Source organism: Miscanthus floridulus, chromosome 16 (genome assembly GCF_019320115.1).
Source record: "Miscanthus floridulus cultivar M001 chromosome 16, ASM1932011v1, whole genome shotgun sequence".
Classification (NCBI taxonomy): domain Eukaryota; kingdom Viridiplantae; phylum Streptophyta; class Magnoliopsida; order Poales; family Poaceae; genus Miscanthus; species Miscanthus floridulus.
The window spans coordinates 61,788,783-61,813,339 of record NC_089595.1 but is presented as its reverse complement, the minus strand read 5'-3'; the positions used below and the strand labels follow the sequence as shown (position 1 = coordinate 61,813,339).

Below are 24,557 nucleotides of genomic sequence, written 5' to 3'. Positions count from 1 at the left end.
CCTAACCGGCCGATGACGCTATCACACTGGTGCCGCTCCCGCCCACAATGGGCGCGACGCCAGCCGATGGCTACCGCCTCGCTTGAAGGGCGAGGCTCTTCTTTAGCGCTAGCACCAAAGGATTACGCTACCTCCCGATGCTGCAAGAGACGAAAAGCATAAGTCATGATGAAATCCGACCAAAATAGGGAAAACAGAGGAGCTAATGACTCACCTCAGTGCCGTCGGGTGGCAAATATGTTTGGGAGGTGAACCCCCTGACCTCTGCTTCTCCTTGTCGGGCGGGGCCATTTTGAGCCCGCCTCCTACTCCTAGGTGTCACACCCAATTTTGCATGGCAAAATCAAGTACTCATATATGTGCGCCCAGGATGTCCAAACACACATATACCATCAAATTGTGATAATATCAAAGTAAAGTACTTATTACATCGCATATCTCATCATAATGTTATCACATAGTCTTGCTCATTGGCAACATTATTACACACAGCGGAAAACTAAACCCAAACTGCCATAGGGACTCCAACTAGTGAACATCATCCTAGTAGTCCTAGACATCCTCCGGAAACTCTTCGTATATGTTATCTGTTACCCATCCGGGATTTTCATTGAATGTAAAGCAAGTGTAAGCTCACCATGCTTAGCAAGTATATCAAAGGGATCTATGAGGCTCAAAGGGTAGACACGGTTTGCCTGCAGTTAGCAATTTTAGTTGTTCAAGTTTTAGCATCCTGAATCACTACTTTAGTGAACATTCCCAAATCCCAAGTGATATTAATGTATAATCAAGATTATATCAATTCCCAACCATCCATAGTAACCACTAATCATGAAGGATCTAGATCGCTCGTATCCGTGAGCATGGCTGTTATAACAGGTCAAATATTTCTATAGAAATTGTACAACTTTACCCACCGAGATGTGATTCCCAATGTCGGGGTTTGCAAAGCCCACAACACCTCTACCTAGGAAGTGTGGTAGGGTTTCACTACGTAACCCTTCACTAGTCACACTAACAAGTCGTAGCTGCAAAGGATTTAGCCATCTGGTCGTATGTGGCCCTCCTCTAGGAGTGACACGCATGGTCGCGGCATGATACACACCCTAGCAGGAAAGGAAACATACCAACTAGTGCCCCCCTCACTACACCACAACACCGCTTCACCGTCAGACATCTGATGCTAAAAATTATATTTGGTGATGGATGATCTGATGCTAAAGATAACTCAGAGACCATCTAATGCTAAATCCTCATTTTGCGATTTAGTGTCTGTCGCTATAGGTATTCATATTTTGCATTGAATCGTCTATCGCTAAAGCCAAGTGTACCATCAATCTGTCTGACGCTAAAGAAAATGAGCCCCACATTGAGCTCGCGTGCCCTCGACCCCATCGCACTCGCACCATATCCCCTCGACCCTGATCCCCAATTCCCATTCTCCATGACCCCCATCCATGGATCTCCACCTCATGCCGACGCCGCCGTCACCGATGGAGAACTCGGTGGTGGGGCCATCCTCAAAGCCGCCGACACCAGCGACCACGCCCAACTCGTGCCTTGCCTCAGCGCCGTCCTCCCGCCACTCCACCACGCCAATGCACGAGTCCGTGCCGACGTTTGCCCTGACGCTGGCCTCCCACACTGTCTACAGCGTCCGCTTCATCCCCAGCCACAGCGGATCAAACCTCACGCTCTTTGACCTCGCCCCCAAGCCCTCCGCCGCATCCTCCCACGAAGGCGGCCCTAGGGCCTCATCTAGATCTACGCCCGCCGTGTCGCCCTACTGCATGCTCCTCCATGCCATGCTCTTTGGCCCCAACACGCCTGACCAGGTTGTGTCCTCAGCCACCACATGCTCGTCATCCTCCTCCTCGGGGCCCTCACCTATGGGCACCCCCGCCACCAGGAACATCTTTAGATTCAAGACGAAGGTGCACCGGAGTGCCAAGAGGGCTCTTTTTTTGGGAGAGGAAGAGGAGGACGCGTTGCTCCCCAGCATTTTCACCACGAGGGGCGCAAGACCAAGGAAGGTCCCAAGGTCGCCCTACAAGGTGCAAAGGGGAATTGGATTTGGCGCTTTCTTGATTGGGCCTTCTCTGTTTCTTGATTTAGGTTTCTTGGGTTCTATTTCTTGAGCTAGCCTCGCTGCTTCTTGGGGGCGTGAAAGATTTGACATCTAGCCAATTGCATTCTGAAATGCTGAAAGATGTTTTTTCATGAACATAATGCAAAATTTGTAGACTTCGTGCCAACAATTTTGTGTCTTTGAGCTATTAAATTTTCTTGCTATTGCTTGTAGGTGCTGGATGCGCCCGCTTTGTAGGACAACTTCTACCTCAACCTCGTCGATTGGTCTTCACATAATGTCCTTGCTGTTGGGTTGGGCAATTGCATTTACTTGTGGAATGCATGCAGCAGCAAGGTAAGCAACTGTGGTCATCCTTAAGGTATATCGTCACTGAGAATTGAAGATGGATTGTTAACAAATTTATTTATCATTGTATAGGTCACCATGCTTTGTGATTTGGGGGTGGATGACAATGTTTGTTCTGTGGGGGTGGGCGCAGCATGGCACGAACCTAGCTGTAGGTACAAATCAAGGAAAAGTTCAGGTTATGTCCCGTTCTTACCTTGAATATTGTTATTTGATATACCATCAAGTGTTGGATGATATCTAAATCCCTTTTAGTGCAATGTATCATCAAGAATTACAGCTGTATACATCACATGGAATAAATTTAACAATTTTGCAATACCAGCTTAGGTGTAGACAATGTGCCTTTTAGCACTTAGTATATTGATTGGTTTATTATGGTAGTCTACCCTATTGATTGTACTCGATTGACACAAAAACCTTCTGTGTAAAACCTTAATAGTTTTATACTTTATGGAAAACCTTAACAATTGTAAATGCCATTCTTCTATATGCTCAAACCTCAAACTCGAATCAATTTTATCCGGTTTTTCTCTTGATTTAGAACCACCCTTATTCTTGTAGGGAATCGATTTATAAATTCATAGAAACAGTCAAATGATCATTCTATTTACCATCTGCATTGGTATGTAAAATTGTTACTTTATGAGTATCTACAAATCTGATTATCATGTTACATTTTATCTTATGTAGATCTGGGATGCAACTCGTTGTGAAAGAATAACAATGGAAAGCCATCGCATGCATGTAGGTGCTCTTGCATGGAGTTCTTCATTGCTTTCTTCTGGAAGCCGTGACAAGAGCATCCTCCAAATTGATATCCGTGCTCAAGAAGATTATGTTAGCAAGCATACCGAGCATAAATCTGAGGTAATCTATTCATGTCTCCTTATAATATGACTTTTTTATATGTATTAGTGCATCAAATTTCTGATGATCTAGCAAATATATTCATTATCCTAGTGAAGCTTTAGTTTTCTATTTCAGTAATGCAAGGATTCCTAATCTCACATATCTTCTAGGTTTGTGGACTCAAGTGGTCTTACAACAATCGTCAGCTTGCATCAGGTGGCAATGATAACAGAGTAAGATACCTATCCATATGTTCCTGTTAGTTTGGAATGCATTGTTCTTAGGATTCCACATTGATGTTTTCCCATACTAATATTTCCCATACGAATGACGGTGTATTGCATGGACCTCTTGCATGCCATGGCATCATCATACAGAAATCCATGTATATAATCTCTCATATGCTTGTTGTGTTTCCCTGTTTGAACTAATAGTATATATAAGCATATGGCCATACTGTTTCTTTTCCATCTTTAAGAAATGTCAAATAGGAACTTCTACATGAAAAAAAATCTTCATTGGTAACTTTCAAGGCTGATGGTTGCTGGGATATTTCCATTTTTTCATATCAAGTTCAATTACTTATTCTAGCACCGTTTTGTTCATAGGTGGTGGAAGCGGCCATGAACCTACCCATGCTGGATTTGTTGCGCTAGGGATGTTGACCGCTGCTATTTCTGGAGATGTTTTCGCTTCTCCACCTGTTGATTCTATTTTAGCTGTATGTTTCTTTTTAGTAAAACAATGTCTAGCTTCTTAAGTAGTATAAATCATCTTAGCTGACATTTAACTGCATCTTCTCACTGTAGGCTATTCAAGCTGTAACTGGTCCCCTAGGGTGCCTTCTAATAGTAAAGGTACTCTCACTATGATATCAGCTTTAAAATGTCAAATCATGAGATAAGAGGGACCTTTTAGTACACTTGAGGATTGTGCAATATGAGTATCTGATGCTTTAGGACCATGCATTGTTTATTTATTACCACATCAATAACTACCATTTCCTCCACCTATCATCATGTGTTCACGCATGAATGGATAGAGAGGAGGGATAACATTTGCTTTTCTAAAATTTGCTTGGGACATATCAATTTTAGTTCAATAAGAAGTCTGCGGTACATCTGTATTTGCTTTGAAAGGGGCCAAACTATGGGCTATTTTGGATAAATGTGTATGCTTGATGTAGGGATACCGGTACTTTTCTCCATTATATTTTTCTCCATTATTTTTAAACTGCAGTGCTCCATTTTGTTCAATTTTATAAGTGTAAACTGTGAAGCACTGCACTACTCTCATCTTACTAAGCTTCATTTCTTCTTACCTTCAATTGTCAAACATTTGTTGAACTATGTGTAGTGTCGATTAATTATTTAGAAAAGGCAAAAACTATAGTTTGTCTCAGCTTTGAGGTTCTCCTTTCTGTTCCAGACATATCCTTTTTCCCGTTTACCAAAAAAGCAGCATGTTTTTATTAAGACAAGCCTGGATTACAGGAGAGGTAAGGATGACAATGGGGGTTGAATGCGTATTACAAGGAATGAGGACAAATCCTCTCCTGGGATGGTTTTCCTTAGTGGAACATTATACGACTTTATCTGTCTCACACTTTTAGTAACTACATTTTATAAAATAGGGACTTTCTATGGCAGTATGGCTAGCTTGGCCGCTATTAATTATTCATTTGGTGGCCTTGCATCCTTGCAGGAAACTCAATATCTTCCTATCACAAGGGGTTGCAGTGCTGTTCTCCTAGTGAATGGGTAATACAAATCTAAACATTTCTCGCCACTATATAAATTGAATAATATTTGCAGAATCAGTAGCACGAGGTTAATTGTATCTTGTATGTGTTCCCTATCTTTTCTTCATCTTTCATGATGAGCAAGTTTGCATTTTCAATCTTGGTTAGTTGGTTTTGGTGATCTCATTGCTCATTCTTTTTATGGGTTACTATGAAAGTTGTTTCCTATAAACTTATCCCGGATATACAACACTAGACTTGCAGTGAAAAAATTATCATACATGGGAAAGCAACAACAATTTAAAAATTATGAGTATGTTTTAGTTGGAGATTTCTACCTCCCCTCGTCATACATCAAAGGGATCTGGTTAGAAGGTTGCATATTAATGTCACTTGTACCCGGGTCATCGTCTTTTATAGGCACATGTCTAGATCTTTTTAGTGCTTGGGATCCCTATACTTCACTGTTGTATCTGTCAACCGCAGTTTCCTGAAAACTTAGAGATGTGAGAGTAAGAGTCCTGATTAGATGTGAGAGTATTCAATAATGGAGATGTAATAGTAAGCAAACAGTTTAGACTCCCATCAAAAAGACATTACCTTGAGTCATGATTAGATGTGAGAAGCCTGTGAATGCTAGGATTAACTGATAATTATAAAGAAAGTACATTGATTACCTTGAATTTACTTCTGAATAACATTGGATTGACTGAATACAAAACATCTATCCCTACTCTTTGCTCCATCTTTTTATGGTTTTGGCCTAAGAATTATTTTTTACTGCAGGTAGAGACTCAGGAATTACAAGTGGAAATCAAGACAGGTATATCTACATCCATGATCTGCTTAGCTAAAGCAGCTTGAGCTGTTGTAAAGTTTTGGAGGATGTTCTTCTTGTCCCTTCTTATGATCATTATGTTTTGGAGGATGTTCTTATTGTCTCTAGAGGAAATAGATGAGATGGTGAGCTTATCTATGTGAGCTGTTGTAAAGTTTTGGTCAAATTTGTGAAGATGCATGTATGTTTGTTGAAATTGAATCTTAGTTGTGTAGTGACATTTGTATTATTGTGGACAATTGTTGATGGATTAATTTTTATTTTTTTAACCATTTAAAATTGTCTCATTGGACAGTCTATCGCTAAAACCATATGTACCATCGCACAGTCCGTCGCTAAAAAGTAGCAATGGACTATTTGTTGCTATAAATATTTAGGGCAGTAGACTGTTTGTCGCTAAAAGTACTGTTTGACGCTAAAGATTTTTAGCGATAGGACTTACAACGTCTGTAGAAGTCTGTCGCTATAACTTTTTAGCGTTAGATTGTCTATCGTTGTAGCCGCTTTTAGCGTCAGACCATCCATCGCTAATCTTGGTGTTGTGGTGTAGAGCCTCTTGCCCTTACGGAAAGCTACAGACGAGCTAGTACAATCTAGTGAATAGGTTAAAGTCATAACCATATGACACTCAGGGTTGTACGAAACCTCTTGGGTGGCCGCTTCAGGATTAAGTCCTTATGGAGAGGCACTAGAACACTCAACCCCGTACTCTAGCCCCCTAATTGTTGCTAAAAAGCTCCATTTTATCACATTGCATAATGCCTCTAGTCATGTTTAACAATTATTTTATGTTGAGTGCTACAGCATATATCCAAAATGCATACCCAAACCCTAGGTAACAAGGATATGAGGTACAAGTAATAATCCAGGTAAGGTCCTTAAGGTAATTCAAATTTAGACACATGCATGAATATGAATTGTAAAGTTCATAGGTACAAGGGGCCTTTGCTACACTTGCCTTCCTCAAAGTTCTCTTCCTGGTACTACTGATCTTCCTGCTGAACCTCAGTCACCATGAACTACTCACCCTCTAAACATGTTCCAATTCACCAATCAAGCATCCAATCCAATCATTACATGCATACAAATAGACTTCTATTAGAACAGTACACCAAATAGTAAAAACATAGATTAAAAAGCTAATAAAACTATTCTACAAACTGCTATGAACACGTGATCAAAAGAATCACTCAAATCGGACTTAAAACGCAAAAGTTATGCATGAAATAAGGTTCCAATGGCATTTCTATAAATAAACCAAACTCATTTTTTAATTAAAACCATTAAAATCTGAATTTAAACATATTATGGATGGCGCACACTATTTTCTAAAACTATAGGGTCTAAAATGAATAAAAACAGGACTAGAAAGTAATTCTTTTGAACTGAACTGGATCGCGGGTTGATTCACTGGAAACCGAGGGGCTAATCTGCAAAATGTCTGGTGGGTCGTAGTTGATCGTGTCGCCGGCTGACTGTGCAGTCACGGGCCGCGCGTGAGTGGTGCGGTGCACCACGTGTGCATGGTCATGAGCTGACGTGGCGCTGTGGACCATGTCCAAGGGTGCACGGTGGATCGGTTACACACTGAATCGATATGGCTTAATCGTGGCCATCCGTGTGAATCCGATGGCGAGGAGTGAACGGGAGATCCCCCGCCGGTGGCACAGTTCCTCCAGCGAGCCTACCATGGCCAGCGGCGAGCCGTGCACCACGGCGAACGCCGGTACGATGCTCCAGACCACCCTAGAACAAACCAACTACATGGACATGAAGTACACGCGCTCGCAAACTCAACGGGGTGCAAACCTAGGGCGGGGAACATGTCGAAGCGATGGTCCCGCAGCGGCGCCATGGCCAGTGTGACTGGAACTCGCCAGTATGGCGTTCCGGGGTATCATCTACCGAATAGAGAGCATGGGTAGGTCAAGCATCTCACCGCGAGGTTGATGGAAGTGGTCGCGATGTCCGGGAGAGCTCTGGCGGTATGGGTCGATGATGGTGGTGAACTAGAGAGAGAAAATGGTCATGGGTTAGTGAAATCCGATTATTCCGTTACCAAAATGAAGAATGGAGGCCACCTACGGACGTGGTGAGTCATGGCGGATCTCCAAGGCGCGTCGGTGTCGTCGATTGGGGCTCTAGAGCGGTGGATTATAGGTGGTGGTGAGAGCTCAGAAGCGGATAGGAAAAGGAGAGAGGGAGGGGTGTAGCTCGGGGTTTTGTAGGAGGGCGGCGTGCGGTAAATGGAAGGCAATCGTGATGTGGGCGAATTTGGATGCCTTCCATGCTTGGCATGGCCCGGCGGGTGCGGCTACCTCCGATGGCAAGCACACCGTCACTAGCGAGGTGGGGAAGGAAGGGAGAAGATAGGCGCTGATGAGCGGGTCCTAGTTGCTAGAGAAAGGGAGAGAGCGGGCGCATGGGCGTGATGCGGGGCAGGCCGATGTAGGCCACGGCTAAGAGCTAGGCCACGTGGTGAGCAACTGGCGCGCGCGCATAGGCACTGAAGTAGGCCAGCGCGGAGCGGGCTGCGAGCGTGAAGGTGGGAAGGGAGGGGTGGTGTGAGCTGGGCCGACAGCAGGGCAAGCATCAGAAGGGCTGGGCCAGTTCAGCAGTTGGGCTAGAAAAGAGGAAGAAGGAAATTTTTAAAGAAAATCCTTTCCTATTTCTAGTTTTCAAATCCAAGCCAAATTCAAATGAAATTTGAATTCAACTTCAAACAACCTAGCCCTAAATTCAACCAAAAATAGTATGCTTCAGCATGAATGCAACAAACATGTTTTTAATCCCTATAGTAAATTTTAATTAACCAAAATTTATTTTTTGCCCTAGGTTAAAATGCATAGAAAATCTAATAAATGCTCAAATTTATTTACTAATTTGCAGTTGAAATTTTTGGGTGTTACACTGGGCAAAGGGTCTCGCTCCCCTTCGATCTTGGGAAGCGACGGTGGAGCCACCCACCTCTACTGGCACCTCTAGCGTGGCGGCATAGGCGCCCACCCCTTTTGGCTCCTGGGGCAGGCCGATAGTATGGCCCATCTCCACCGGCTCCCCAGATGTGCCCTCCCCTCCGTGGAACGGGAAGGGTCCCGACTCCTACAAGGACGAACTGATACATTTCAGCACATCCTCGTTCTCTAGGTCATCCCACTCGATGGCGTCAACTACCTCATTGTTGTCCCCATCATCATCATCGTCGTTGTCGGTGTCCTCCCCTCGCTCCTGCACCTATAGCATCCGCTCCTTCTTCTTCCTCTTGTCCTCCTTCGCCTTCCTCAGCCACTCACCCTTGGCATGATTTGCCGCCCTCATGGATGAATCCCTCAGCAATGGCGTTGTGTGATCCATGAAGATGAGGTCCCTCGGCTAGTCCTGTCCCTCTCAAAGTTAGTATCAAGAGGTCCAGAAATCAATTGAAGAGGATGTATGAGGAGGGGAACTTGTGAAAACGACATGGCTGGTTCTGGCCACATCAGAGGATGTCCCAACACTGGGTAGATGAAATCAAGGGGGGCGCCCATGTCATCCCACGAAGGCTCCATCGCCTCTTTAATGCGTTGTGCAGCCCTAGAGTGGAGGAGCGCTCCCTCAGCAAGCACTATTTAGTTGAATAACGCCTCGGGCACCATCGCATACAGCGGGAGCACGGGCATCATCAACGGTGCCAACCTCCTTGCGTGGTAGGCCCCAATGAAGCCCGACCCCTTTAGGCCACTTTCCTTTAGGATGTGGATGGTGGCGATGTGGTCCCAGATCTTCTTCTTGTCCTTCTTCGAAACGCCCCACTTCCTACATGATTCTAAGGCCTCTTCGATCAGGCGTCCGGTGAACTCCGATAGAGGGGCGACGGCATCGTTGTTGAGGTAGAACCATTATGAGTGCCATCCCTTGTTGAACATCGAGAGCCACATGGGGGTACTCCCTGACCCGATTATTCTAGAGCTGGATGCCGGCGCACCCCATCGTCATATGCAGCTCCTGCCTACTGCTCTTCTCCCTCTTCTTCTGGAGGGTGATAGCAAAGAAGTACCTCCATAGGTCGAAGTGGGGGTTGATCCTCAGGAACCCCTCGCACAAGGCGATGAACGCCACCATGTGCTGGATCCCATTAGGGTTGAGATGCTACAGCTCGATCTTGTAATAGTGCAGCAACCCTCGAAGAAATTTGTGGGTGGGGGTTGTGAACACACGCTCATGGAAGTGGGCGATCGACACAACAGAGCTGTCGGGAAGCGACGGCAGATCTAGATGCAGACTAGGCCTGATCTTCCGAAACGTATGATAGCATCGATTGGTGGAGACTCGACGTTCACAATCTAGGCTTCAAACCAAGACTGATTCAGACCCCCGCAACCATTACACCACTGCTCCATTGGTTATCAACCACGCGAACGCGATTGACCTCGCCGAGAAGGCTTTCCTGCAAGCGAATCAAGAACATAAGCAAGAACAAGATAAACGCAATCTAAAATTGCAAATAAATATGAGGCTTATGATAATGAGAAAGATTTCAAGTCTTTATTCAAAAGGACTAATCGCCACAGGCGAACAAGATCAAGAACTGGGGCCCTGGTTCACAGCAAGCGGCCTTGGCGGCGACAGTTGCAGCAAAACGATGTCTGTTTCATGAGGAAATCAAGAACAAAGCAAAACTCAAACCCTAAGGAGAGCGATAGCTGATATTTATAGAGTCTTGGGCGTCACCCCCCCTGGACGCGCCCCCTAATGGGCCCAAACACGATACACGGTCCAACGGACCAAAAGACGGTGTTGCAGCACCCTGATAGATTCTGGACGCTGACTTGTTTCGATGATTCCCATTGATTCCGATGGTCTTTTGATGTGAAACCACTTGGATTGGCTTCCTTATCAAATTACCTTTCCAACCATATGTTGATCGTCGAAAACGGAGTCCGGATGTGTCCTGGGTGACCAGTTTAAAGCAGACTAGTCCTGGAGGCCGAGATGGACTCGAACTTGATTTGGGCCTCCACCTTGGTGACTCGAACCGGATGAGCTTCGGGCCTCCTTCATGCTTAGGACACCAACGCTGATCTCCTTGGTCTCCATATGGTTCTCCAAGCATGGTCATATGTATGGAGGTCATGTCCTCCTCATCCTCCCTTTCTTGACGAAAAGTCGTCCTCGGCGTCGATTTTGTTTGAAGTCGATCCTGCACAACATGAGGACAAACGAGGTTTCCAAAATAATGGAAATGGACAATGTTGTGAGAAAGAATATGACCACATGTCCAGGTTTGTAGCATGTCTTGTCCTATAGACATGTAGTCTGCTCGATTGAAATACACATGATCTTTGCTAATACTATCCTGCAAAAGATTAGTACTAACAAGAAATATATGTTCCCTTTCTTTGGATTCCACTTGTGTTCGAAAAGAAAAACTAGAGGAATATGGCATAACAACAATGTTGATTTTACTGTCCTCTAGTTGATCATTAATTTGCACAACAAAAGGAGAATTCAGATTTGTACAAATGTAAACTCATTGTATCAAATATTGCCCTTGGTTGTTATATTTACCAAAAACATGATATGTATGTCTAGAGAACCATGGCAAATCAGCATATGCATAAAGTTTCTCCTCTAAAGAACTAAGATTACACAGAACATCAAATTCAATGTAACCTAAAGTATTTAAAGAAGACAACAATTTCAGCTCATCAACTTCACTAGCATTATGAATAACAAGTCTATTTTCAGCACAAGTTCTCATTTTCAGCACACATATAGCGTGATCATTCTTCAATGATTGCATGGGTATAACATAAATATCATCATGCAAGTCATCTTCGTCACAAGAAACATCAAGCAAATCATTTTGTGACAAAGGTAAATCAAACAAATGCTCCACTAAAATTTACTCTATCATAGCAAGATTGGTGGAAAAATTCAGCACATCAAGAGAACTCTCACCTGCTGTGAGTTTAGCATCATGGGCATTACCTTTGCTCTCATGTTCAACAGGGGTAATAGTTGATGGTTCTGAATTTTCACATGAGGCTGTGAGCTTCTTATTTTCTGTCACGTCATCCTCACTCTTTTCTACATTGTCCTGCAAAAGGTTAGGCATGGCAGGAGGAATAACAACAGACTCATCCTCTAAATGGTGCACCTCATCATATGAAGTCAAAACAGGAGGTGGATTAACAAAGGTTTCTCGCATAAGAAGTTTTATATCATTCTAAGTTTGAGGCTTATCAGAAGGATCTAAAAACTCCCACCAAGATAAAGCAGAATGTCACAAAACACTAACTGCATTTTTACCTTCCTCCTTGGACATATAAAGTGAGTAGCAAATATGTTATCGATGGCAATTTCCCACTCCATGTACTCATCAGCACCTATACCATTATAAGTCGATGGATACGAACAACCTGTCATTGTTAGAAGACAGCAAAAGACAACACAAAAGTATTATCCCTATCAACTACTTAGGTTGTGGACAAGGAAAAAAAACAAGGCACTCAACTCTCAAGCGTCTTACCACGGTCTTACAAGTGTTCTTACTAAAGCAACAGGCGGTGCAATCGGTCGATGACTGTGATACCGTTGTAGCTTGAGTGTATTAGTTGCAAGGCGAACCTGTACTAGGTTAGAAGAAAGTGGAGCTTGAACAGGCACAATATAGTAGCAAGGAATAACAAAATTCGCAACTGAATAGCAAAGCTGAATAAGTATCATAAGTACTTGTCTTAGTTGCTGGCCTACTCACGTTCCAAGTACCAGATGTATCAAGTGATGTGAACAGCAAGAATATGATTAGGAACAAGGTAGAAATCAGCACACGCAAACACAACTCAAATGGCGCTCTCTATGTGCTCCTCTAGATTTTGTTCCTCTTTTGCCCCTCTTTTTCTCTATTTTTGGGCTGTCGTTGTTTTTTTGGGATTCTTTGACTTTTCTTTTTATTTTTTTGATATTTTTTCTTCACTTAGGAGCACAAAAGAAGTAACCACAGAAAATATGAGCTTAAACAAGTGAAAGATGTGGCCTGTGGAATTTTCAGAAGACGTGCTCGAAATCGACAAAGACCTTGTGACCACAAAAAGAGGATCTTGTGACCACTTTTTGACCAAAATAAAAATCTCTGACCCTAACAAAGTAGGGGATGAACGGATCTAAAATTTTTTTCTGATCGATTTTGATATATGGAACGTCGAAATCCGAGTTCGTATGCGAAAACTAGACCAGTTTTACGAACGCACTCCGAATTAGAGGACAAAACGGGAACAATGCGCGCAAAATTGGTCACGGCAGTAAGGATTTGATGGAAACAATGAAGAAAAGTGTAACAAATAAGATGGCATGGACTAGGGTTTGATGAATACAAAGGAAACTCAACAAGACTTGGAGATGTTCACGGATTATGGTGAAAAACAAAGGGGAAAACACAAACTGGACTAAAAAATGATCTAAAACCAGCAACAAGAACTTGTCCTAGGGCACAAACTCAACAACGCAAAATAGAGACGAAATTGCATAGCACAATGAGGCTATAGGATAGAAAATATGTGGCGGTGTCTATTTTTTTGCTTTTTGTGGACTATAGGTAATGCAAAAACAGTAACAATCTAAAGGGGAAAACAAAGTTATACCTAACGGGCAACAAGGTCTCTGATACCACTTGATGTAGACTAAGCCCAATCTTGCGAAAGGTATGATAGCGTCGATTGGTGGAGACTCGACGTTCATGATCTAGGCTTCGAACCAAGACTGATTCAGACCCCCGCAACCGTTACACCACTGCTCCATTGGTTATCAACCACGCGAACGCGATTGACCTCGCCGAGAAGGCTTTCCTACAAGCGAATCAAGAACACAAGCAAGAACAAGATAAACGCAATCTAAAATTGCAAATAAATATGAGGCATATGATAATGAGAAAGAGTTCAAGTCTTTATTCGAAAGGACTAATCACCACAGGCGAACAAGATCAAGAACTGGGGCCCCAGTTCACAGCAAGCGGCCTTGGCAGCGACAGTTGCAGCAAAACAATGTCTGTTTCACGAGGAAATCAAGAACTAAACAAAATACAAACCCTAAGGAGAGCGACAGCTGGTATTTATAGAGTCTTGGGCGTCACCCCCCTGGACGCGCCCCATAATGGGCCCAAACATGATACACGGTCCAACAGACCAAAAGACGGTGTTGCAGCACCCTGACAGATTCTGGATGCTGACTTTTTTTGACGATTCCCGTTGATTCTGAAGGTCTTTTGATGTAAAACCACTTGTATTGGCTTCCTTATCAAATTAGCTTTCCAACCATATGTGGATCGTTGAAAACAGAGTCTGGATGCTTCCTGGGTGACTAGTTTAAGGCAGACTGGTCCTGGAGGCCGAGATGGACTCGAACTTGATTTGGGCCTCCACCTTGGTGACTCAAACCGGATGAGCTTCGGGCCTCCTTCATGTTTAGGACACCCACGCTGATCTCCTTGGTCTCCATATAGTTCTCCAAGCATGGTCATATGTATGGAGGTCATGTCCTCATCAGATCCTCCTCGCCGAGCAGCAGCCACCCCTCAGCCGAGGTCCGTGCATGGAGAAGACCACGATGGATGAGGCCTTCCATGCACTGGAAGGTGATGTTGGAGCAGCACCATGGATCCATTGGAGGTGGGGTGGACATATGGGGGCGGACACCATGGTCCCGATGTGCTTCCCCGCCCTATCTTTCGGTCGTATCAGACTCGCGTTGATGCACTCATCGTACTCGTGCCTTCGGCTTGGTCTAGGGTGGCTGGAATCACCCATACCAGTGACACCAGTGAGCTCGGGCCACCGGCACCCATGGCACCGCCATGCGGGCACAGCACACCAGCAAGGGTAGTTCCTTCGTTTACCTGCGTCGTTAGATCATCAGTGAACGGTCACAATTAAAACATACCCCTTCAGGGTCATATCGGTCCACCAGAGCGTTGTGGACTCGGTTCACCGCCATGACATGTCATCAGTTCACGCACACCTGGTGCACCGCACCAACCAGAGCACACCGCGTGGCATCGAGTCAGTAGCCACGCGAGTCAACCCGTAGTCTGCCGGGTTGTTTTGCAATTTATCCCCTCGGTTTTTGCTGAATCAACCTGCGGTCTAGTATAGTTCAAAAGGATTACTTTTCAGTCTTGTTTTTATTCATTTTAGTCCCTGTAGTTTTAGGAAATAGTGCACACCATCCATAATTCATTTTAATTCAGATTTTATTAGTTTAAATTAAAATTTGAGTTTAGTTTATTTAAAGAAATGCCATTGAAACTTATTTCATGCATAACTTTTGCGTTTTAAGTCCGATTTGAGTGATTCTTTCGCTCATGTATTCGTAGCAGTACATAGATTAGTTTTATAAGCTTTTCAAACTATATTTTACTGTTTGGTGTACTGTTCTAATAGAAGTCTATTTGTATGCATGTAATGATTGGATTGGATGCTTGATTGGTGAATTGGAACACGTTTAGAGGGTGATCAGTTTGAGGCTTCTGAGGACCAGTTGGGAGATCAGCAATACCAAGAAGAAAACTTTGAGGAAGGCAAGTGTAGCAAAGGCCCCTTGTACCTATCAACTCTACAATTTATTTACATGCATGTGTCTAAATTTGAATTACCTTTAAGGACTTTAGCTAGATTACTACTTGTACCACATATCCTTGTTAGCTATGGTTTGGGATGCATTTTGGATAGATGTTGCAGCGCTCAACATAAATAATTGTTAAACATGACTAAAGGTATTATGCAATATGTTAAAATGGAGCTTTTTAGCAACAATTAGGGGGCTAGAGTATATTGTTGAGTGCTCTAGTGCCTCTCCATAAGGACTTAATCCTGAAGTGGCCACCCAGGAGGTTTCGTACAACCCCAAGTGTCATATGGCTCTGACATTAACCTGTTACCTAGATAGTACTAGCTCATCTATAGCTTTCCATAAGGGCAAGAGGGGGGCACTAGTTGGTATGTTTCTTTTCCTGCTAGGGTGTGTACCATGCCACGACCACGCGTGCCACTCCTAGAGGAGGGCCACATATGGCTAGATGGCTGAAACCTTAGCAGCTATGACTTGTTAGTGTGACTTGCTAGATGGCTGAAACCTTAGAAGGGTTATGTAGTGAAACCCTACCACACTTCCTAGGTAGAGGTGTTGTGGGCTTTGCAAACCCCGGCATTGGGAATCATGGCTCAATGGGTAAAGTTGTACAATTTCTATAGAAATATTTAACCTGTTATAACAGCCATGCTCATGGATATGAGCGATCTGGATCCTTCATAATTAGTGGTTACTATGGATGGTTGGGACTTGATATAATCTTGATTATTCATTATTATCACTTGGGATGGGTTATTCACTAAAGTAGTGATTCAGGATGCTAAAACTTGACCAACTAAAATTGCTAACCGTAGTCAAACCGTGTCTAGCCTTTGAGCCTCATAGATCCCTTTGATATACTTGCTAAGCATGGTGAGCTTACACTTGTTTTACATTCAATGAAAATCCTAGATCGGTAACAGATAACACATATGAAGAGTTTCCAGAGGATGTCCAGGACTACTAGATTGATGTTCACCAGTTTGAGTCCCTGTGGCATTTTGGGCTAGTTTTTCCTTTTTGTGTAATAATGTTGCCAATGAGCAAGACTATGTGATAACAGTATGATGAGATATGTGATGTAATAAAGTACTTTACTTTGATATTATTACAATTTGATGGTATATGTGTGTTTGGACATCCTGGGCGCACATATATGAGTACTTGCTTTTGCTTTGCAAAATTAGATGCGACATCAGTTCACCACGACGTCCGCTAGGATGGAGTGGAGCGCCATGACTGGCAGATGATGCCTACACATGGTGCCAGCGATGGACAAGGCCACGACAAGAAGTTGTCCCTATTGATGTCTATAGGGTCAGCGGGACCCACATAGAGGAGAAGAAGGACCCAGTGATCCTGAAGGACTTCTTCCTCTTGTTCTCTTCTCTTCCTCCACAGTAACCCATGCTTTCCCCTGGCCTATAAAAGGGAAAGCAGGGCATCCCACAAGGGACATCAAAACTCATCGCAACTCACCATAGGACACTCAAATCGATTGGATCGAAACACATCACACTGATTCGGATTCGAACCCTGAACCGATTAGAACACAAAGCACATAGTTGAGAAGCGTCCAAGCCCTCGGCACCCGATCACTCCTCTTACCAGAGACTTGGGACCTGTCCCTCTCTCTACCGTTTGTAACCCCTACTATGAATTTTTAGTGCTAGAAACACGAGTAGTAGCAACAAACTAGACGTAGGGACATTCTACCCAAACCAGTATAAACCTTGTGTCCTCTTAACACACCATCCGGGCCAGACGTGCAATATTAGAAATTTACTAGCTGGTGGCAACTCGAAACACCGACATCAACCTTCACTCAGATCCTCCAAAATGTGAAAAGGTTCACGCCACCCGAGAATATATTACTCCACCGCCGTACGTCTTCCTAGATGTTTCTATAGGGTGGGTACATGCTACCCTCAGCATCTCTCTACTCCTAGTGCACGGTTGTTGATGAGATCCTAACATATAGGTATGTTAAGCCTTGGGTCCAATGGTTCTCGACTGACCCCTTTAGGATCGCCTAGGGGCTCCTGGGATATGCCCATCGGGCATGCTCATGTGCCCCCTTTAGCAAAGAGACCCGGCCGAGCCTGACTTAACTACGGCCTCTGCATGGGGCTTGAGGGCTTCCCCAAGCCCTAGGCTCCTGATCTACGGCACGACTGAGCCTATTCCTTGGTTGCTGCCCCGCTAATGATGCCAGCCAAGGCCTAGGCATAAGAAGACAAGCCCTTGGCTACCGATGTCTGGGGGCTCCCTGGCATCACTCCCTAGGCATGCCCCTACCAACTACTCCTCTGACAGGGTCATGTCCGAGGTGTGACACAAGAAGACAAAGCTTCCCACGGCCTCTAGGGGCTCGGGGCCTTCCAAGCCTATGCGTTAACCCCTAGAGCTGACCTCCTTTGCCACCAAGAAGACTCTAGAAGGTCTCACCTAGGGGAGACTACTCTAAGCTGACACCACCTGACACGTAGTGTCCAAACAGAGCAGCCAGACAATGCCTAGGCTTCTTCAGCTATAAGACTCCTCAATGGTCAACGGCGCACTACTGCAAGCCCCTCCTAGACTTCGGTGCACGTAGACCATAGACACTCCCAAACCGCCTTGTACCTAACCTATCTTGTTATATAAGGGATAAGGTCAAACCTAGAGGGGGGAGGATGTGAGTTTGATCACTAGACACTCCATTCCATCTACCTCTGCTCTACACCAAGAGTAGGGCAATCTGAAGAGGGGCACCGAGAGCTTCTCCTCCACCGCATCCCATCATCTCCTTCCTCTCCAATGAGGTGGAGACTCCACCGGTGGCGAGGCAACCTTTAGATTAGCACCGAGCTAACCCCCTACCAATCTTCTTCATGTACACTCTGTTGTAACACCCTAGATTTTGGGTGCTCCAGAGTATAAGGATCATCAGCTACTGGATGTAGGGACTAAATTGGCCCAAAGTAGGATAAATCATTGTGTCTTCTCTGTGTGATTCTTGTGTTCCTGAGTCCACCCGAGCCACCAGAGACCCCATACTCTGACATTGACTCAAACAACATGCTTGCTGCTGTTTCAACCCCACGATAGCTAGTGCGCAAGGTAGGGGCAGCATCAAGTGTGATTCTAGCTCTATGGTGGCTGAAGCCACCCACCTTGTCATTGGAGCAAGCAACACCACCCCAGACAGTAGTGTCTGCTTCCCCAGCGAGTTCTCCATCATGGCCAGTGCCATCGCTCTAGGCTAGGTCCTCAACTTTGGGAGCTTGGCATACATCACCGACTACTATGGCGAGCTTCATCCACTCCACGGGGCTACACTGGCGGGCAACGAGCCCCCAACGCTGCCTCCTTCGCCAGGACTCTTGGGAGAAGATCTTGAGGTTCTGGCCCATCAGATTCGGAGCGGTCCTAGCCTGAACCCCACCATGTCAGACCACCGCCAGATGTTCTACTTACTAGCTAACATCCACCACTAGATAGCTACCGGTGAGGTGCTCTCGTTGCCTAACTGCTTCTGGTACTACCTCCCAGACCAGCCATTCGAGATACAGAACGTGGCAGCGTCCTTCTAGCTAGAGCTAGAGCACCTCATTAGCCGTGAGGCACCGCAGACCATCATCCTCTCTAGCGCAGTAGGGATTGATGTCCCCTCACTCCATGTCTTCCTCAAGGTCCTCTAGCGGATGGACTAGAGTATGACTTTGATAGCATCGACAATGATGCCCCACTGTGCATGTGCTACCATGGCGACGGCGACGATCTTGCTAAGGAGGCGCCTAGGCTCACGCCATCGGACCAGAGTCCCTGTAGTTGCACGGCCTACCTTCAAGAGAAGGCGGACCACTTGCGTGCTCGGTAGGTGGACTTGGAGGCTACCGAGGCATAGCTCGAGCACCAAAGGCAGGGCTTTGTGTGGCAGCAAACCGTGCACCCTCTCGGCGACAATGATGATGCCCACACGGGGGCTCCTAGCGCCTCTGCTTCCCCCATGTGGCATACAACATGTGGGCTGCATCTTGGTGCCTAGAAGACATCTCCGACATGTCAGACCCAAAGATCAACAAGCGGCTAAATGGGGCAAAGTAGCTCCTCTATGTCACCCTCAAGCAGCAGGCCGAGAGTTCAGCCACTCAGCATCATGCCATGCTCTCTTGGCCATCCCAAACAATGGCCACCGCTAATGGGGGGCGCTCTGACGCACACACCCCGTAGGCAGCGGGGAGCAGTGGTGATGCCTCAAGCAACAGCTCCAACTGGCCATGGACCTAGGGCGCTAAACCTCGGTAGTAGCGAAGGCACGACCTTTCTCCTCAGCATCCCCCCACATGGCACCAGATCGATGACGACCGTGACATCCGTGACACCATTGAGGCCAGATGCCACGCTCAGGCACAGTGCTGTACCCCTAAGCGATGAGGCAGGGGGGGCTGTCCTAGATCACTTCAGCCCCCTGGCGTTCGGGGTAGCGATCCGAGCAGCCCCCTACTCTAGGCATTTTCAGCCACCGATGCACATCTCTAACTACGATGGTGAGACCAACTTGGACCATTGGCTAGAGGACTATCGCCTCACCATGAAGGCCAGGTGGTCAAATGATGACTTCACTATGTAGTATCTTCCTCTGCTTCTGTCATGCTCGACCAAAACTTGGCTTGAGTAGCTCGAGCCTAGCAGCATCTGCTGCTGGGGTGATCTCTATGCAGTCTTCATTGGCCACTTCTAGGGTACTCACATGTGCTCGGGGAGCTCCTAGGATCAACACAATTGCAAGCAGAGGGCCGATGAGACCCTCTAGGAGTACGTTCAGCGCTTCTCCAAGAAGCTGTCGACACAGAATTTTCGCCTCCGTGCCGAGGACACACGCAGCAAGTCAGAAGGGTCCGCTCGATGGAGCAGATCCACATGGCTTCATCGCAAGGGTGGTTGATCCTGCGTGATCCTTCCGAGATGTGCCAGTCAATTTGACCCTGCAATTGACAAGGAGAGAAAGCTTATCAGTAGTTAAGGGTGGAACGTGCCGGTGTTGCCAAACAGTCCCGAATGTGCAGTTCTAAGAGCCGATATGAGAGGAAATCGACTAAATAGCTGATCCCAGCATGTTCATAAGAATGAATCGATTAAAGCTCATGGGGTTGTATAAGAAGGATCGGTAATCATTTAGGATAAATGTTATTTAAGCAAATATTAATCAATGGCAATAGGATATCAATGATGATTAGTTTATACTGAGCCAATGATTACAAGTAACCGAACTCCTTTTATTTAAAGAAACAGCTCAACACCTCTTAACCATTTAATAAAGGTAAATCTAATAAACATGTTAGATCTCATCTATCGCCATGACTAGTGGGGCATGAGGTAGAATCATGCAGGCCGTAGAAACAACAATAGACTCGACGACCCTAACTCATTACTAATATCAGTGGGGCATGAGGTAGAATCATGCAGGCCATAATACCGTAACAAGATCATGGGGCTAATGCATCTTTCAACTTATCTCTACTTCAATGATCTCATAATGTGAACTGTTCGTGAAAGCATTCGATATCGGCTAAACAGCCGATTAAGGCATAGCGCACAGTTAAAGTCATGCCTTCTCAGAAACAGATCTACTAACTAACGATCCCCACTCCATGGTGCCAACAGTGGGGTGAGAGGCAGAATCCCACAGGCCATGATGATGGGCCATGGAACAGTTTTCATTAACTAATGGATCTACTCAAGATCGGACATGCCTTAACCGCACGATATGCACGATTAAGATTGACACAAAACAACCGATGAAAAACATAACTCATCGCTTAAGATGTAGATTAGATTAGTTTTAGATTAGCAAACAATAAGTTAAACAAGATATAAGGCCGATCTAGATCAATCTCAATCGGGCAGAGTGATATTGCTGTAATTAGATAAACAATGAAAGCAATAAGCAATATCGGTAACTTAATGAATCTACCAAAGACTTCCATACTAAGGTAGAGCTGATAACTTGACCTTGATCTAATTCAAGCAGTGGGGTGTGAGGTAGAATCACACAGGCCATACTTGAATTAGACACGAATTGATAACTAGCCTATACTAGAGTTGCAGTGGGGGTCGACCGGAATGATGCAGCCATACGAACAGAATTATAAACCATGACGGTACTTATAGACAAGCAGTGGAGGTCGACCGGATCGATGCAGCCATACTCGCTAAAGAACTCACCGAGATCTACTCTACTCCTACTCCTAAGGGGTGTCCAGAGCCGAAAAAAGTAATTAACTTTGTATTTGATTGATTGATGTCCTTTTACAATAGCCGGGGTTTGGTATTTATACCTGGAGCCTAAAAACAAACCTTGCTCGAGTATGACTCAATACAATCTTTGGCATAATGAAAACATTCCCAATTTAAGATAACTTGGACTCTAATCTTTCCCTTTTTGTAGAGTCCAGCATGTCTCGTCCCAGCGCTGATCATAGTCTCTATCGTTATCTGCTGGCGCTATCTGAAGAAAGCCGATTCTAGCACTGCATCTGAATTAGCTGGTTCTGATCCGCACGCAATCGATTCCTTGCTGACATGATTTTGGGAGTTCTCGAGCTCTTGAGATCCTCTTTTCCAAATTCTGGTGTAAACACATGCCCCCCAATTTTGGGATAAAAGAAATTTTATTCCAAAATTACCACGTCTGTGTTCCCAATAGGTCCGCCATCACGGGTAAAGAATCTTGATCAGGGGTCTATTGTCTGTCGCCGCCTATGTCAGCTCATGAGCCCATGCTTCAAAAACTTTTATGGAACCTCACGGGCCTTTGGATTTATCTTCCCGGGCCGGCTATAAAATGCCCATCTGACTCTGGCGAGAGCAACTCAACAATTCAGCCATGCTTTGTTTTCATCAACTTTCTTGAGTGCCTCTAGTTCCGCCAGACCCTCCATGGTCTGCCCTCTTATTATGAAGATCTTGAGCGGCTAGAAGAATTCTTGTGCATAGGGTGATTGCGTTACTTATCCTAGCACCTCGTTGAGCAAGAAGACCAGTCATTGCGGTTAGAAGAATCCTTGTGATATCACCTGAGTCTTCTCTTCATGCTCACAAGGATGTTCTAGTGTTTGCAAGGGCTAGAATGTTTGATCACCTTCCCCTTGTTATTCCTCCAAACACCCACCAGGAAAGCCTCAGACTTTTTCCCATAGTTCCTCAATTTATTGAGAAATCTGTTGAGCATATGTTAGGCGGGCGACCTTTCTTCCTCTTGGATATAACTTTATTGATGGGCCAATGTGACTTGGTTCACAATGAGTTTTGGCCTTGTGGAAATTCAGACTCCCTTCAATCCAAAGAAGTTCTAGTGAGTTAATCCCCGGTCCATGTATCCACCCCACGATATTTTGTAATTTGGGGAAGTAATAAATTTGAGTCCGTTATCTCTTCGTTATCCATCCCCTGAATTCCTGGAGTGTCGTTCTGCCTCCATTTCCGATTCACATCCTTGGCGAAATCTATCTTTCCGCATCCCAGGGCTATATATACGGGCCATGGTTGTGGATCTAACAACAACCCGCTTTGCCTCAAACCTTTCTGTGTCCTTATACAGTTCCTGTTCTTCCATAGGTTTGAGATTATGGAGACCAGCAAGATGCCTATTGTGGAGGGCCTCGATGGATCCGTATCATCATACTAGTGAATCCATCATCAAGAGGGTGCATCTCGTGATGCCCTCACTGCCTCGGGGAATAGGGCCGATTCTGTTCGGCCTTTGGGGCCCTCTTCATTGACCGCTCATCGCCAGTTCCTTTGTCGTCAGAGGAGGCAGATTGACGATGATGATCTGCTTGCCTCCATCAATCGACATGGCTAGAACCTTGTTGAATGCTTCTCCCTCGCAGAATTGGCCTTGGCCATGGTTAGATGTCGATCACCTCTAGGGCCCTGGCCAATGATATAGTAGGCAAAGTATTTTCCAACCTGTAGCTTGTAATAGGTGGAGTTTAGCAAACAACTTTCTTGCTTTGAGTGATTTCCCTTTGTTTCGTGCTTCATTTTGTACGCATCACTCTGTTGGCATAATCGATACGCCTCGCACCGGCTTTTCACCCCTTTGGGTTTACCCTCTTGCTAGCAACGATACCCTTCTGGTATCGGCTATTAAAACTGATGGCCGAGCAAATCAGTTGTTAAGTGTCAATCCAAATGCTAGGGTAATATTCCTTCAAATATTTCCTATTTGATTGCTCTACCAAATTTCCTCTCCCTTCTTAGTATCTTCAGAATACAAGTGTTACCAAGCGCACAACATCTGATCCAATAAAGTCCTTCCCAATTGAGTGACCTTTCGCCGAATCTGCTGCCCCCTGGTGATTTTATTTTTTAGACTAAGTCTCCTTCAGAAAATTGCTTAATTTTGACCCTCAACCCTTAGTTTATTGGCTTCAAAGTATTCGAGAGCATGCAACCGAAAGTAATTCAAATCTTCTGAGTTGTCCATTACAAAATTCTTGTAGTCTTTGGTTCGTAAATCGTTCAGCTCCTCTGCTCTTGCCTCTCAAAAGTAGTCCATGCTAGGTCTTTCCCAGAATCTTACTGCCATTGATTGTCACAAGTCCAGTCTAGCTAAGATGACTGATGTCATTCAACAAGAGAAACAGGAATTGCTTAGGAAGATTATGAAAAGCTTAGGAAGTTACCTACAACTTTATTATTCCCATATTAAGATGATTCTACAGTTAGAAGGGTCAATTAATCCAAGAATAGTATCTCTGTCCAAAACATAGACAGAACTGACATGCCACTTTAAACAGCTATAAATAGAGTTATACATGTCCAATAAATGTGGTTCTAGACTTTTTAGAAATCTTAGCAAATTTTAAACAACTTTGTTGTAAACACCTAAAGCTAATTCTACAACTAAGAAGGCCCCACAATAAGAACAAAGAAACCCTCTCTAGGTTTGGGCAGAAACAGCCAGAGAGATTCAAGTGAGTATAACTCAAGATCTACTTAACCAAAAATCATGATATTTAGCTTTTTGAAAAGCTTAATCAAAGTACAACAACTCATGTATTATCATAAAGTCATGATTCATAACTTAACTAAGC

General features: G+C 44.8%; 1 pseudogene; it reads left to right on the top strand.

The window, feature by feature from the left end:
• The first annotated feature begins 1,457 nt into the window (after positions 1 to 1,457).
• LOC136510741 (B-type cell cycle switch protein ccs52A-like) lies at positions 1,458 to 5,894 on the top strand (annotated as a pseudogene).
• Positions 5,895 to 24,557: the final 18,663 nt, after the last annotated feature.